Below are 16,610 nucleotides of genomic sequence, written 5' to 3'. Positions count from 1 at the left end.
TTTTAAATTATTTATTTACTTATTTATATCCTAAATGTTGCCCTACTCCTGATTCTCATTCAGAAATTGCTTCCTCCCTCCCTCTGCTTTAACCTCTGACAGGGCAGTGACCTCCCAGTAAGTATTCCCTTGACCCTTGTGCATCAAGTCTTTGCAGGATTAGGCAATTCTTTCCTATTGATGCCAGACTTGGCAGTCTTCTGCTATATAAGTGTCAGGGTGCTCAGACCACTCCGTGTATAAACTTTGGTTAGTGGTCAGTCTCTGGGAGCTCTCAGATGTCCAGGTTAGTTGATAGTGCTGATCTTCCTATAAGGTTTCTATCCCTAGAAGGACTTTAATCTTTTCCTTAACTCTTCCACAGGGGTCCACATCTTCTGTCCAATGTTTGTCTGTCAATACCTGTATTTGTCTTAGTCATCTGCTGAGTAGAGCCTCTCAGAGGGCTGCTATGCTAGGCTCCTCTCTGCAAACACAGCATAGTATCAGTAATGGTGTAAGGAATTGGTGCCTATCCATGGGGTTGGTTTCAAAATGTGCTGGTCACTGGTCAGGCATTCCTTCATTTTTGTTCCAGCATTTCCTTTATACAAGACAATTTTTGGGTCAAAAGTTTCATAGGTAGGTTAATAAGCTCAAGATAAAAGATAAAAGTCTTAGAAAATTTTACTTATAAGTTATAGAAGAATAAATAGGAGGAACTACTATGGACCCTGAAGGGAATAAAAACTACAGGGAGACCAATGGAGTCAGTTCACCTGGACCCTTGGGCTTCTCAGAGACTGAATCATCAACCAAAGGACACACAAGAATTGGACCTAGTCCTCCCCTCATGTGTGCAGCTTGGTATTCATGTGGGTCTCTAACAACTGGAGCTAGGGATATCCCAACAGTGTTGCCTAACCTGGGCTACCTTGCCTGTCCTCAGTCAAGATGATGTTCTTATCTTTGCAAAGACTTGATGTGCCAGTATGTGAGAGGGGCTCTCACCTACTGATAGGAGAAGGGGAGGAGAGATGGGGAAAGGATTGTTGAAGGAGTGAATAGGATGGGGACAGTGAGTGGTACGTAAAAAGAATAGTAGTAATAGTAGTAGCAATAAGAACAACAACAACAACAATAATAGAAAAGCCACAGTAGAGAAAGAAAAGTCCCTGATATTTATCCAAATAAAAATGATACTAGAGATGCTTTTAGATCTGGTATTGGGCATGTGGTCTGATGGTCTATTTGGTTTTGATCACAGTAGACTGATCAATCCATGCAGAAGAAGGAATTACTTATATCTTACCATTGATTTAGATATTTATATCTTTTGATGGAAGAAAAACAACATCTAAATAGTCATCCAAGATATTTCAAGCTGGGACAATTTCTGTTTGTATAATAAACATTTTACATTATTAAGTCTAAAATGATATATCTCATTCAGAAAGTGCAAAGGCTTACAACTCATGCAAAAGATATAGGTCTCATTACTTTTATTTTACAAGGACAGAAAAGAAAATCAATATAACAAGTCCTATACCAGAAAGCATAAAAAGCAAAGTCAGAGACATTGGGTTATAAACTATGTTTTCTTGTTAGTCTTTGTCATACTCATCTAAACACAGCAGAGTAGACAACCTGTTTTGTTCTGTTTGTTGGAAGATCCTGTTTTTAAGGTCATCTATCATGTCCAGACTGCTACCTTGAGCTAGGCTCAAAATGGGGGATTCCTTCTCCCAGTGGGGCTTCCTCTTCTCTGCCTGCCGTATCTAAAGAGCCCAACCCCCACTTCCTCTACCTGGAAAATGTGACTTACTTAGTCCTTGATGAGAAATTACAGGTTCAATTATCTTTCTAGTGATAAGATCCTGTCCAAAAAGCACCTGGAAGTCTTCTCCATGAAAATGAGGCATTCCCAATATATTAAGCCCCAGCCAATGTACATTTACCCGCCCCCCCGAAAAAAAAAGAACACTTGCCACTCTCAAAATTTTATATAACCCATATTCACCCCAAATAAAGCACACAAGCTGATTTACTGAAGATCACCTAAGAAAGGTGTTCAACTGAATACCACCTAAAAGAGCTGTAACACCAAAATCCTTAGACAAGGCTTTCTCCCCCACTCCCAACTCTTGCACTCAAAGGCTGACCTAGTTCCTGCTGACCCAATTTATCCTTTCCTAGAAACACTGAGAGAGGAAGCAGAAATTGGAACCACATAGCCTGCCTAAAAACTTTTCTTGGTAGTTGAATGTTTCATGTCATTCCCTTTTATCTCTGATTTGGAGATCTTCAGCCTCAGGCTATATGAAAACCAACTAATGCCCTAAACATTATGAGACAATAATACTCTTTGGCCCTGACATTAGTAAAGTGTTTAGTTAATCAATCACACAAACCAGGCAATGAGCTACACACACACACACACACACACACACACACACACACACACACACACTATCATTCTATTGGATAGAAACTTGTAATATCTGACAACTTCTAAAACAAACTTTTACGTTTAAAAAAAGGAAATGCAGGGTCAAAATGGAGCAAGGACTGAAAAAAAAAGATCATCCAGTGACCAGCCCAAATTGGGATCCATCCCATGCACAGGCACCAAACCCCTGTCACTATTACTGATTTCATGTTGTGCTTCAAGACAGGAGAGTAGCATGACTGCCCTTTGAGAAACTCTACCACCACCTTTGGGAGCACCCAAACATTGAGCAACCAACCATGCAGCACACACAAACTATTCCAAAGTCCCCTGACAGATACATAGGCAAAGGACTGCCTGGTCTGACCTTAATGAGAGAAGATATGCTTAATCTCAAGAGACTTGAAGCCCCAGGAAGGGAGAGGTTTAGGAGTAGGGGGACATCCTTTCAGATATGGGGTAGGGGGAGGAATGGGATGAGGGACCAGGAAGATGAGGGGTAATGGCTGGATTATAAATAAATAAAATAATAAAAAATTTTAAAAAGGAAATAATGTTTTAATGTTTTCAACATGGTTTATCAAATCTTTCCTGCAGGATTGTGCTATGTTTTCACTCTGTAGTAAGTGGTTCTTCTATTCTACATTTAATTCATATCATTGTTTTGTGTGGAACAACATCACATTTTTAAAGTAGTTTTCTCTGCATTTTCAAAAGGAAATATTCCATTCAATCTTGATCTTAAAGATCTCTCTTGGAGCACACTACAATAAATAGCCAGAATGTTCAAAAATAATGGGGCATATGTTGTGGTGACATCAGTTTCTATAGGCAAAAAAAAAAAGAAACTCTATTCCAACCTTTCAGATACCAGGACATAAAATTATTATAGAACATTTCTATATATATCCTTTGGGTGTGAGCACTATAGTTATGCCCACACTTTTATGAGACTACATAAAATCAAAGCAAATTTCACTGAAATGCAAAGGCTTTCTTAGGATACTAGTTGTACAAACATAAGAAGAGCAAACAAACAGTATTTTGAGAAGAACAACCTATAGCCAGGATTTAAATTGTTTCTAAAATATGCTACCTGAAAGGACCAAAAGTTTGGAAAATCAACCATATCAACAGGAGGTAAGGATTATGTTGCCTGCACTGGGAAACCAAGGACATGCAACAATGTGTCAAGTATAGAAAGAGAAAAATCATTCTAGTTTAACATTGATGTTCTGAGCTCCCATTTTAAAACTTAGACAGAAATCAAATGTCAGTTCAATATTAACAGTGCAAAACAAGAGGGAATGACGCATTAATAAAATCCAAAACAAGTAAACTGGAAGAAACTATGAAATTAAAAAATTAGGTTCAAATAAATCCAAAGAAATGACCTTCTGTGCAATGGACTCAATAAAGGAAATGTTCAAGTTGCTTTGAACTGAGTTTTGCCAATAAAGGTCAACTAAGGACACCAACTGCAAGTTCTTAGAAAACTGAAGAGAGAAGTCTGTGCTGGGGAAAACACAAGCCAGAGGCAGAATTCATTTTACCTGGAAAGGCAACTGCAACAGAGCAGGTGTGTGGGTTTATCACCAGAATAGAAGCACTGGCCCATGAACTTGAGTCTCAGCATGCTACCTTCATTATTGTTAGGTCTCCTAAGAATGTAACCTTATCTGAAAAGTCTATACTGCCTTACTTAAGTAACCATGGCAATCATCAAGGAAACAAATGACCAATCTTAGCACGGATTGAGGAAAGATGAACTGCAAACAAATATTTCTTTTATACATTCTAGTTATTAACATCCATAAGTATATATCTGCACATATACACATACACAAAACAAACACATTGGTGCAAATCTTGTTATAGTTTATGAAACTTTAAAGTACATTATTAAAGAAAAGAGTAGAGTTTAAATGAAACGAAGAGGATAGCATGATACATATGGCATGAACATAGAAATAGGACTGATCTAGTTGATTACAGAGAGGTGGGGGTTTGAGGACAGAAGCAGGGATGAAGATCAATTCAAACAAAGTAAGTGTGAAATGTTATAAGGAAACCTTCTACTATATGCTAATGTTTAAAATAAAAAATAGTGTAATTTAAAAGGCAATTAAGTTTCCTATAAATGTATCAATTTAAGATTTTGCCATAAATTATCAGTATTAAAGTGTGCCAGAATGGGTTTGACATTTTCATTTCCTACAAATGAAAAGGTTTTGGCACACACGATTTTATGTATTGGGCAATCCCCAAGTTGGTATATATAACTTATCTCTACCATTTCCTCAACAAACACCTGACTTCTGGAGCTTTGCCACATGGACTCTTGTTCCAAATGAGAGGCTTTGTCTGACTCCTTACAAAAGCCCAAGGAGGCACATGTGTTTTCTTTTAGTGGTTCAAAATGTAATTTTCTTCAAACTTATAGGTGCTCAGTGAATGATCTGTTTAATCATGAGAAGTAAAGTAATTAAGAGTTTATAATAGATAACACTGTGTAGAAGGCACAGTTTTGTAGGAAAAAAAGTTCAAGTACAAAGTTCATTACAATCTAGGCCTCCTACACTAGCATATTCAGGCTCAAATGGCTTCAGTAAATTGCCCATAGAAGGTATCAAAGAAGAATGCACATTTAAATTTTCTTTTTTGTCTATTTTCCCCTTTTATGATGCATGGATTCTTTCCTCATACAATATAATCTGAATTCAGCTTTCTTCTCACTCTACTTACGCCAGTTCTCAGTTTCCCCCTACTTCCTCTTCCATTCAGATATGTTCCCTTTCTGTTTCCCATTAGAAAAGAACAGGATTCTAAGATATAAAATCCAAACATGACAAGGTATATATAATAAGGTAAAACAAAAAACATCACATTGCCAAAACTGGACAAAGCAACAAAAGAAAAAATACCCCAAAGACAGGAACAAGAATCTGAGACCCACTCATTTATATACTCAAGAGTTCCATAAAAATTCTAAACTGAAAGGTATATTACATATACAGAGGTGAATACTTATAAAGGCCCCTGCTTGTTCCCTCAGTCTTTTTGAATTCAAAGAGCCTTGCTCAGTTGATTTAGACGGCCTTGTTCTCCTGCTGTCTTCCCTGACCTCTGGATCTTACACTCTTTCTGCCTCTTCTTCCATTAGGCTTCCTGAGCTCAGAGAGCAAGTATTTGATGGAGAAATTTTATTTAGGGGCATGTGTTTGGAGGACTTGCTCTCAATGTAATGTCTGACTGTAGATCTCAGCATCTGTTCCCATTTGATGCAGGAAGCATCTCTCATGATATCTGAATAAGATATTGACTATTACAGAATAGCATTAGAAGTCATTTTATTGATGTCCCACACATACTATTTTGGACCAGTAGTGCTCAGTTTTACCTTGGGTCTCTGGGCTATCTAGCTTCTGTGCCATACTAACCCAAATAGTGTCATGTATGGGTTCCATCTCATGGAGTGGGCCTAAGTCAAATCAGACATTGGTTGGATACTTCTACAAGTTTTGTGCTACCTTTCTCAAAAGTCTCTAATGAAATAGATGTAATGCTTGGACTTTGGGCACATAGGAATAGGAACAGAAGACTCAGGTGTGAATTGGGGAGGGGAAAGAGTGTTGAGGGGAGGAAAGTAGGGAGAGTGAAACCATAGAAGCAGAAAATAATTCTCTCAACCAAAGGGAAAACAAAACCCTTGGCCAGATAGTTTTAGCACAGATTTCTTTGAATTTTCACAGGAAAGCTAAAACCAAAACTCCTCAAACTATTCCACAACAGAGAAACAGAAGTAACATTTCTGAACTCATTCTTTGAGGCCAAAGTCACCCTGATACTTAAACCACACAAAGATTCAACAAAGAAAGAGAATTTAAGTTGAATTTTTTTCATGAACATTGATTCAGAAGTAGTACTCAATAAAATGAATGGATGGTTTACTATATGAAAATCCATCAATGTAATCTACCATATATACAAACTGAAACAAAAAGAACACATATACATGATCATCTCATTAGATGTTGAAAAAGCTTTTGACAAAATCTAGCACCCTTTTATGTTAAAAGCCTTGGAGAGATCAGGGATATAAGGCACATATCTATGAATAATAAAGGCAATATACAGCAAGCCAATAGCCAACATCAAATTAAATGAAAAAAAAAAAATTAAGTGATTCTACTAAAGTCAGGGATGAGACAAAGCTGCACATTCTATCCCCATCTATTTAATATATTACTTCAACTTCTAGTCAAACCAATAAGAGAATTAAAGGAGACCAAGGGGTTACAAAAAATGGAGAAGTCAAAGTATGACTATTCACAGATGATATGATAGTGTATATAAGTGACCTGAAAAATTGTACCAGAGAATTTCTATAGCTCCTAAGCACCTTCAGCAAAGTGGCTTGATACAAAATCAACTGAAAAAAATCAGTAGCCCTTCCTTCTACAAACGAAAAACTGGCTGCTCAAGAAATCAAAGAAACAATACCCTTCAGATTATCCACAAATCAAATAAAATATTATGTTGTAACTCTAATCAAGCATATGAAAGACCTGTATGACAAGAATGTCAAGACTCTGAAGAAAGAAATTCAAGAAGATATGCAAGGAGGGAAAGATATGCTGTTCTCATGAGTCTTCAGCACTGACATAGTAAAAATAGTCATCTTGCCAAAAGCAGTCTACAGACTCAATGCAAGTTTGATCAAAATTCCATCCAAATTATTTTCAGTCCTTGGAAAAACAATTGTCAAGTTCTTATGGAAAAACAAAAATCCCAGGATATCAAAACCTTTCCTGTATAATAAAAACACTTCTGGGGGTTTCACCATCCCTCAGTTCAAGCTGTACTACAGAGCAATAGCAGTAAAAAATGAATAGGACTGATACAGAATAAAATAGAAACGAACAGGATTGATGTAGAAACAGACAGGGTAGTCAGTGACATCTAATTGAAAACCAAGGAATAAACCCAAACACCTATTCACACATGACTTTTTACAAAGAATTGGAAACCATGCAATGGAAAACAGAAAGCTTCTTCAAGAAATGGGGCTGGATGAAACTGAATGTCTTCATGTAAAAGAATGCAAAAGTATTCATATTTATCACCCTGCATAAAACTCATTCCGAGTAGATCAAATACCTCAACATGAAACTGGATTCATAAAATCTAATAGAACAGAAAATGAGGAACACCATTGAGTATATTGCTACAGGAGACAACTTGATGAATAGCACACTGATAGCTCAAGCACTAAGATCAACAATAAATAAAGGGGTCCTCATGAAAAGTTCTATAAGAAAAAGATGCCATCAATAGGACATAATGGCAACCTACAGACTGAGAAGATATCTTCCCCAGCTGTACAAGAGAGAAAAGGCTAATATCTAAAACACACAAAAAATACTCAAGAAGTTAGACATCAAGACAACAAATAACCCAATTTGAAAAAGGGCACAGAGCTAAGCAAATAATTCTCAACAGAGGAATCTCTAATGCCTGGAGACCACTTAAAAATGTTCATATCCACGGGCTTCAGGGAAATGTGAGTCAAAATGACTCTGAGATTCTACCTTACACACATCAGAATGGTTAAGATCAAGAACAACCAACAGCACACGTTGTTGAGAAAGTAGAGCAAGAAAAACATTCCTCCATTGCTGGTGAGAAACCAAACTTGTATAACCACTCTGGAAATCATTTTTTCAGTTTCTCAGGAAACTGGGTGTAGTTCTACCTCAAGATCCAGCAATACTATTCCTAGGCATATACACAAAAGATGCTCCTCCATCCCATAAGGATACTTTCTCAACTATGTTAATAGCAGCTTTGTTTGTAAAAGACAGAAACTGGAAACAATCCAGATACCCTTCAACAGTAGAATGGATAAAGAAAATGTGATTTATTCACACAATGGAATGCTACTCAGCTATTGAAAACAAAGACATCATGAAATTTATAGGCAAACAGATGGAAGTAGAAAAAAAAAATCATGCTTAGTGTGGTAACCCAGACCCAAAAGGTTATGCATGATATGTAGTCACTTACAAATAGATATTAGCCACAAGGTACAGGATAACCACATAACAGACCTAAAGAGGCTAAATAACAAGAAAATCCCAAGGGAATAAATGGAATCTCACTCAGAAGGGGAAATAAAATATTCATTGGAGGTAGATGGATACAGAGAAGTTCTTGGGAGAGAGCAAGGGGAGGGAAAGAGGAGGAGGGTGGAATCAGAAGTAGGGGAACCAAAGGAAAGAGGGCCTGGAGAGTAAACAGAAATTGTGGGCAAGAGGGAATCTCTATGATGTTCCAGAGACCTGGGATAGGACAGGCTCCTGGGAGTCTATGAAGGTGATGATAACTGAGACTCATAGCAGTGGGTGATATGGGGGCTGAAGTGACCATCTCCTGTAGAGAGGCAGGACTCCCACTGAAGGGATAAGGATATCAAACCTCTCACATAACCTTAGATCCAAAGTTTGTTCTGCCTACAATATGTTCAGGAACAAAGATAAAGCAGAGACTGAGAGGATGGCCAACTGGTTATTGGACACACGAGATCCATCCCATGGGTAAGAACCAGTCCCTGACAGTATTGATGATCTTTGTTGTGCTTTCAGACAGAAGCATAGTGTGCCTGTCTTCTGAGAGGCTCTAGTCAACAGCTGACTGAGGCAGATGCAGAGACCTACAGCCCAACATTAGACCAAACTCGGGAAGTCTTGAAAGGTTAGTGAAAGGATTGAGGTACTCAGAAATTGTAGAGCCTCTACAAGAAGACTAGTAGAGTCAACTGACCTGTATACTTGGGGATTCCCAGAAACTGAGCCACAAACCAAAGAGCATACATGGGGTGGACCTAGGCTTCCTAGGCACACATGTGGGAGACGTGCACCTTGGTCTTCAAGCATGGCCCCCAATAACTGGAGCTGAGACTTGCCCTGATTCTTGTTTCTAGCCTGTGTATCCTATTCCCCTGATTTGTCTGCCTTTTCTGGCCTCATCTGGCCTCATCTGGCTTCATTGGGAAAGGCTGTGCCTCGTCTTGTAGTGACTTGAGGTACCAGGGTGTGTTTGTACCCAGGGCATCCTTCCCCTTCTTAGGGATAAAATGATAGGGGGTGAAGGGGCTCCGTGAACAAGTACTGGGATGAGGGGGGGGCTGTGATCAGGATGTAAAAGGAATACATACATTAATTAATAGTAAAAACAAACACAAAAATTATAATAATAAATTAGAGTGAGAGTGAACATAAGACACAGGAGTCAGAGATATGAGGACAACTGGTGAGGTGGAACATAACATATTAATAAATATTTCAAAGGGGAAACAATAATGACTGGGAAACAAATAATGTTTGAATATATGATATGGTATTTTGAACAGGAATGGCTCCTGTAGGCTCATGTGTTTGAATGCTTTGCCTACAGGAAGTAGCACTAGTAGGAGTTGTGGCTATGATGGAGTGGATGTTGCTTTGTTGGAGTAAATGTGTCACTGTGGTGGCTAGGGTTTCTGGTCTCATATATTCAAACATTCCCAGTGTGGAACACAGTCTCCTTTGCTGTCTGTGGAAGAACTCTCAGTTCCTTTTCCACTAGCATATCTGCCTGCATGCCACCATGTCCCAGGATGGCCATAATGAAATAAACCTCTGAACCCCTAAGCCAGACCAACCAAATGTTTCTGTTTGTAAAAGTTGTGGTTGTCATGGTATTTCTTGACAGCAATAGAAACCCAAACTAGAGATGTTCCCTCAGTTATAAAACCAATGAAATTATAAATAGCAAAGGACAAACTTTATTGATGGTAAAACAAAGCAAAACCCAGGAATTATGTGGTATATCATCACATGTACCCTCCAAGAAATAGCAGACAAAAAGACACACAGAAGACCATTTTAGCATGATCTATATTAAGAATCATAGTCGATGAAAACAGAAACAATTTTAAATCAAGAAAATAGTATATATACTTAAAATTCAATGAAATAAACTACTAAACAAATTTTAAATCACTATAAATATAGACAAATATCTTTACACAAAAAGAATCATTAAGAAAAACATGTGCCTGAGTCATTTTCTTCAAATGATATGATATTTTAACTTTTTGGTTCTCAGGAAGGATTTTACATAATTTATTAAAATTGACATATAAATATTTACAAGTATTAAATTTTACAGATCTTTGTAACTTTACAAGAGATAAAAATGAACTAAAATTACTAATCAGTACAATGCTAGTTGGTCTACAAACATTGAAATATTGCTTAGATGAATTCAAAAGTCAAGATAAAAATATTCAAAAATAAAGAGATACAGTATGAAAACAGTTTTTACCTAGACAGTCTGGCTCTTCTTGGGATAATAATGGAACTTTTAGTAGGTAGAGCCTTCCTGGAGGAAGTACATTGTTGAAGGTGAGCTTTAAGAGTTTATAACTTCTCCCTTACTCCCAGTTTACTCTTACTATTACACTCACTATTACAAAAAATGTGGATAAGTATATAGTGATGAGTGAATAGTTGTGAGATAACATGGAATAAAAATATTATAATAAAGAAATGTCATTGCTTTAATATGGTGCCAAATATTAAACTTTTAGGTTCTTCTGTATACATAGATTTGAAGCTCAAAGAAATTGTGCTAGAAATATGAGTTGATTCTATTATAAAGGTAAATTAACAAAGTAATGAAGAAGATTGGTAACTGGAAGTCTTTGCAAACAAACAACATGAAAATTTAGGAGGCAAAAGAAGAATAGGAGTGAAAATCTTAAAAAATAGTAATGAAATGAATATAAATATTACTGAATGGCCATTCTAAGGAAATGCTATTGGACATAAATTCCTACATTCACTCTTCTAACAATACCAGCTCATGCAGTAATGATGGAGAGTCAAGAATCTACAGATCAATAATGCTTTCTCAGGTACAAAAATATAGGTGTACGGTGACTGTGCACTGTTCCTTAATGTGAGGGTTTACTTCTCCCAGTAATCACAGACACACATTGTCTCCACCTTCATTCCTTGGTCTACTTTCTTCTTCAATTGTACAAAACTCTTCACCTCCTGCTCACCTTCTTTTACAATTTTTTTCAACTTTATCTTTTGTCTCTTAGAAAAGATGTGAAAAAAGAAGGTTTGAGGGGAGGAGACATAGTTCAGGGGTTGAGAGTACTTGCTGCACTTAAGAGCACCCTGTGTGGCTCATAATCATCCATCACTCAAATCCTAGGGCATTTGACACCATATTCTGGTCTTTTTGACATTGGGTACACATACCCAAGTTACAGACATAAAATGAAAATAAGCAAATCTATTTTAAATACTGAAATTAAAATGTATTAACAAAAGAGAAGTGGGAAAGTTTAGTTATGAGAAAAGCCACAGTAGAAAAACAGCAATCCCAGTTAATACCCAAATAAAAATGATGCTAGGAATGCTTTTAAATCTGTTGTTATTGGGCAAATGGTCTGATGTTTTATCTATTTGGTTTTGAGCATAGTAGATCTGTTAATCTATGTAGAATAAGACATTACTTATATTTGATGATGGGCTAAAAGATTTATATCTTTTGATTGAGTAAAAATAATGTTTAAATACTAGTCAGCCAAGAAATTTCAAGCTGTGATAATTAATGTTTGTATAGTAAACGTTTTATGTTAAGTCTAAAATCATACCTTTTATTCAGAAAGTACAAAGGCTCACAAATTCATGTAAGAGATACATGTATCAACACTTTCATCTCACAATGACAGAAAAAAAAATCAGTGTATCGAGTCCTATATCACAAAGCTAGAAAACAAATTCATACATTTTGGGTTATAAACTCTGTTTGTTTGTTAGTCTGTCATACTTATTTAAACACAGCAGAGTAACCAACTGGTGTGTCCTGTTTGTTGGAAGATCATGTTATTAAGGTTGTAGTCTACTATGTCAGGACAAATCCCCTGAGATAAGTTTAAAAATAGAGGACTCCCTTTCCCAGCAGGGATTCCTCCTCCCTGCCTGACCTTATCTGAGCAGCCTGACCTCCACATCATCTATCTGAGGAATGTAACATAGTCCTTGGTGAAATTACAGGTTTAAATTCCTTTCTCCTAATAAGAACCAGGAAGATAAGCACCTGGAAGACCTCTTCATACAAAAGAGGCAGGCACCATACCTTAAGTACCACCCAAAGTACATACATCCAAAATAAAAAATAAAATAAAATAAACAACAGCAAAAAACTTTCCACTCTCCAAAATGTATTTAGCCCTTGATCACATATGAAAAAGCTTACAATTTGTTTTACTGAATATGACCTAAGAAAGCTGTTTCAGTGAATACCATCTAAATGAGATACAAACCTAGGAAAAGACATTCTCCCCCAACCTCAAATCCCTGCACTCACAGCCTGACTTAGATGCTGCTGAACCACCCATTCTGGCCTCAGATTCACACTTTCTCACCCCATATACAGGAGCAATAAGAAACCATGAGAAGGAAGCAGAACTAGAAACAGTGTGTCCTGTCTTAAAATCTTTCTTGGTTCTTGAGACATTTATATTATTCCTTTTTGATTATGATCTGGAGATCTTCAGCCTCAGGCTAGATAAAAACCAATTAAAGCCTTAAACATTATACAATAATACTCTTTGGCCCTCAAATTACTAAAATTAGGGACTTAGTAATTAATCCCAAAAATCAAACACACACACACACACACACACACACACACAGAGAGAGAGAGAGAGAGAGAGAGAGAGAGAGAGAGAGAGAGAGAGAGAGAGAAGTGCTAACATTTCCTACTTGATTTTAAATATCAGATAACAAGTGAAATTCTGGATGAATCAGAGTGGGAAGAAATTAAATCTGGTTGTAGCAGGAAGAAGGGATAAAAGTGATGAATTCTGATGAGGAACCAAACTGAAAGGAAATGAGAGGACAGAAGACACTGATACTAACAGAAGAGACTTCAAAAAGCTGTTGCGTGCTGCATACACAAATTGAATTCGACTGTGCTAATACTCAGAAGCGATGTGAATGGCACAGTGTAGAGTTCATGATTTAACAATTCTGTGTTCCTTCCTGTAGCAAATATTGCCTGAAAAGGGAAGACAGCAGTTGTGCCAGCTACAGACATATGTACTGAGGGTTAAAACATAGTCCCAGTAACTTCCTACACAGGAACTATTAAATGTGAAATCCTTGAAACACTATGAACTGGAGGATGTCTCCCATGGAACTATGTCAACAAACTACATGTGGGGAAGAGTATCCTTTTCATGTATGTATCTATGTAGTAAAATGAAATAGGACGAAATGAACTCTTGTAAAATACCTGTGTGATAAATAAGTTTCTAGAACTTCACAATGAACTCTGTATCATTCTTCCACATATTAATATGTTATCTGCTCAAATACCAACTGTTTCCATTAACACTGTCTTTCAAGGACACATTCACAAAAACCTATAGAAGGAGCATGGGAACCATAATGAGTGACGTTAGGATTGTGTTTCCCTGCTTAGCACAGAAGAGACTATGCCCAAAGACAGGATGAACAACTGTTTCCAGAATGACACCAATAATTCACAGTGCAAGTGAGGAAAAAATTTAAGTTCTTTTACCATTACGGTTCAATGACATCTAGCTGCCTTTTCAAGCTGTCTGATCTATTCTGCCTTCTTTTCATCTAATTTCAGGATAAAAATGAGAGCTTTTGGTAATTTGTATGCCACGTCAGATTGTGTATTGTGGTTTTTATTTTTCTGTTGTGGGGAAAACTCAAAGAGTCAAGTAATGTCACATTCTGGAAACATAAAACAAAGCATGTTTGAGAGGATACGGAAATTGGTAACGTTTTCTGACAATTACCTGACATTACTTGGAAAAAAAAAAAAAAAAAAAAAACCTTTACATATACACAGTATTTTCTAGTATGTTCACAACTGGAAGTAATAATAAGAGTTCACACTTCGACATTCTGTTTCCTAAGCCAATATATTCTTTCTATTTAGGACATAGTGCCACTTAACTGCCATGCTCCCAAAGTATATATTACAAACTTCAAAACTCTTATTTTCTATCACCCTTTCTGCCATTGGCTAAAATAGAAAAGAATCAGGGTTACAAGAAGTACACAGTTAACTTGATAAACCAACATGATATTCAGAATGACAGTGGAGACATACAGAAGCAATACTGTGGTAAGGGAACTGAAGCTGACAGATGCACAAACACAGCCATATCCCAACTCACCAACTCTTACATTCACACCCCATTTCCTCCAGTTCTTCTTACCTACATCTAGCCACATTCAACCTGGTTACTATCAGGACATGCTATATAGGATCACAGAAATTTGGTGGTAGAATTTTCTTCAGGAGCCTAAGTGCAGAAAAAAGTAAATGTCAGTAGATAGAATCTCTACACTGCCTCAGAATCTCAAGCAATCAGCAACAGAAACATCTTTAAAAACAAACAAACAAAACAAAACACCACTGACCTAACTTGTTTGCATTTTTAGACTAGTAACTTTCCCCTAAACACATTTGGCCATGATATCTATCTATCTACCTCTCTCTCTCTCCTCTCTTCTCTTTTTTCCAATCTGTCTCTCTCTCTCTCTCTCTCTCTCTCTCTCTCTCTCTCTCTCTCTCTCTCTCTCTCTCTCTCTGTGTGTGTGTGTGTGTGTGTGTGTATGTACAAAAAAAGAAACATGCAATGGGTATATAGTTCAGTGGTTATATACTTCTTGTCTAAATTTGGGAGGCCCTGTATTCAATTTCTAGCACAAAAAAAATGGAAATTACATATTGAGAAAGAGGAATTAGAAACCATATTTTCCCAGCCAGGAAGAAATTTAGACTGTAGGCATAGTACCTTGTATTTCACCCTACTAATTTTTCTTTTTTTTTCCTTCCATGATTTATTATATTCACTTTACATTTTAATCATACTCCTTCCTCCTCTCTTCCAAGTCCAACCCTTGGAAATCCCTTCACCCATTCATTACTCCCTCACCTTCTACTCAGAGAAGGGGAAGCATGGCAGCTAACTTGTACTGTATCACTGACAGAGAGAATATATTGGCCCAGGAAATAGAGATGGAAGTGTTATCTCTTGTCATCACTTCCAATTGTGAACCTACAAAATATGTAAAGCATTTTATCATGGTTTAAAAGCTTTGCCAATTTTTATACTCCCACCAGTTGTGCTTTACTTATGTTTTCAACATCCCTGTATTTCACACTTGGCATTACTTTTTGAATTTTCCTCACTGCAGAAAAGTCAAAAACACAATACACAAAAGGACTTGACATCCAAATGTGCCATAAGCTCCCAATTTTTTTTTTCTGGCCAGCAGATGAAATGAAGAAAGATATAGATTTAACAGTTTGGAGGGACAGCTAGATGCAGTTGAACACTAAAGGTAGAAGACCTTGAAATCTTTCCTCAGTTTCACATTAAATTTTTTTAAAGAGTTATTTATTTATTATGTATGAGTATACTGTAGCTGTCTTCAGACACACCAGAAGAGCACATCAGATCTCATTACAGATGGTTGTGAGCCATCATGTGGTTGCTGGGATTTGAACTCAGGACCTCTGGAAGTGCAGTCAGTGCTCTTAACCACTGAGCCATCTCTCCAGCCCCCACATTAAATTTTTGATGTAACTCTGAAAACAGTTGTTTATCCTGTCTTTGGGTATACACTTCCCTAAGTGGTGAGGCCCAGTCCTGACTTCATTAGGGTTCAAATTATATGTGTCCTTGAAAAATAGTGTTAATAGAAATCTTTGGTATTTTGGCAGATATATAATATTCATTTGTGAAATAATTATGCACAGTTCACTATGAAGTTGTAGAATTTTATCACCTGGGTATTACTAGAGTATATTTCACCCTATTTTATTTTATAACATAGATACATAAATGAAACAAACAGTCTTTTTCACCTATAGTTTGGTGACATAAATCTATGAGGGACATCTTCCAGTTCATGATATTAAAAGGATTTCTCATGTATCAGTTCTTATGCAGGAAGTAACTGTGAATATGTTTTCACACTCAAGACAAATGACTCTAGCTGGCATCGAAAGCTATCATAGAGTTCCTATAGTTCTACCTGCTTCCTAAGAGGTTGGCTCTAACCCAAATCAC

The sequence above is a fragment of the Arvicanthis niloticus genome, chromosome 15, assembly GCF_011762505.2.
Source record: "Arvicanthis niloticus isolate mArvNil1 chromosome 15, mArvNil1.pat.X, whole genome shotgun sequence".
Taxonomy (NCBI): Eukaryota; Metazoa; Chordata; class Mammalia; order Rodentia; family Muridae; genus Arvicanthis; species Arvicanthis niloticus.
The sequence above is the reverse complement of the archived record's forward strand: the minus strand, read 5'-3'. Positions refer to the sequence as shown.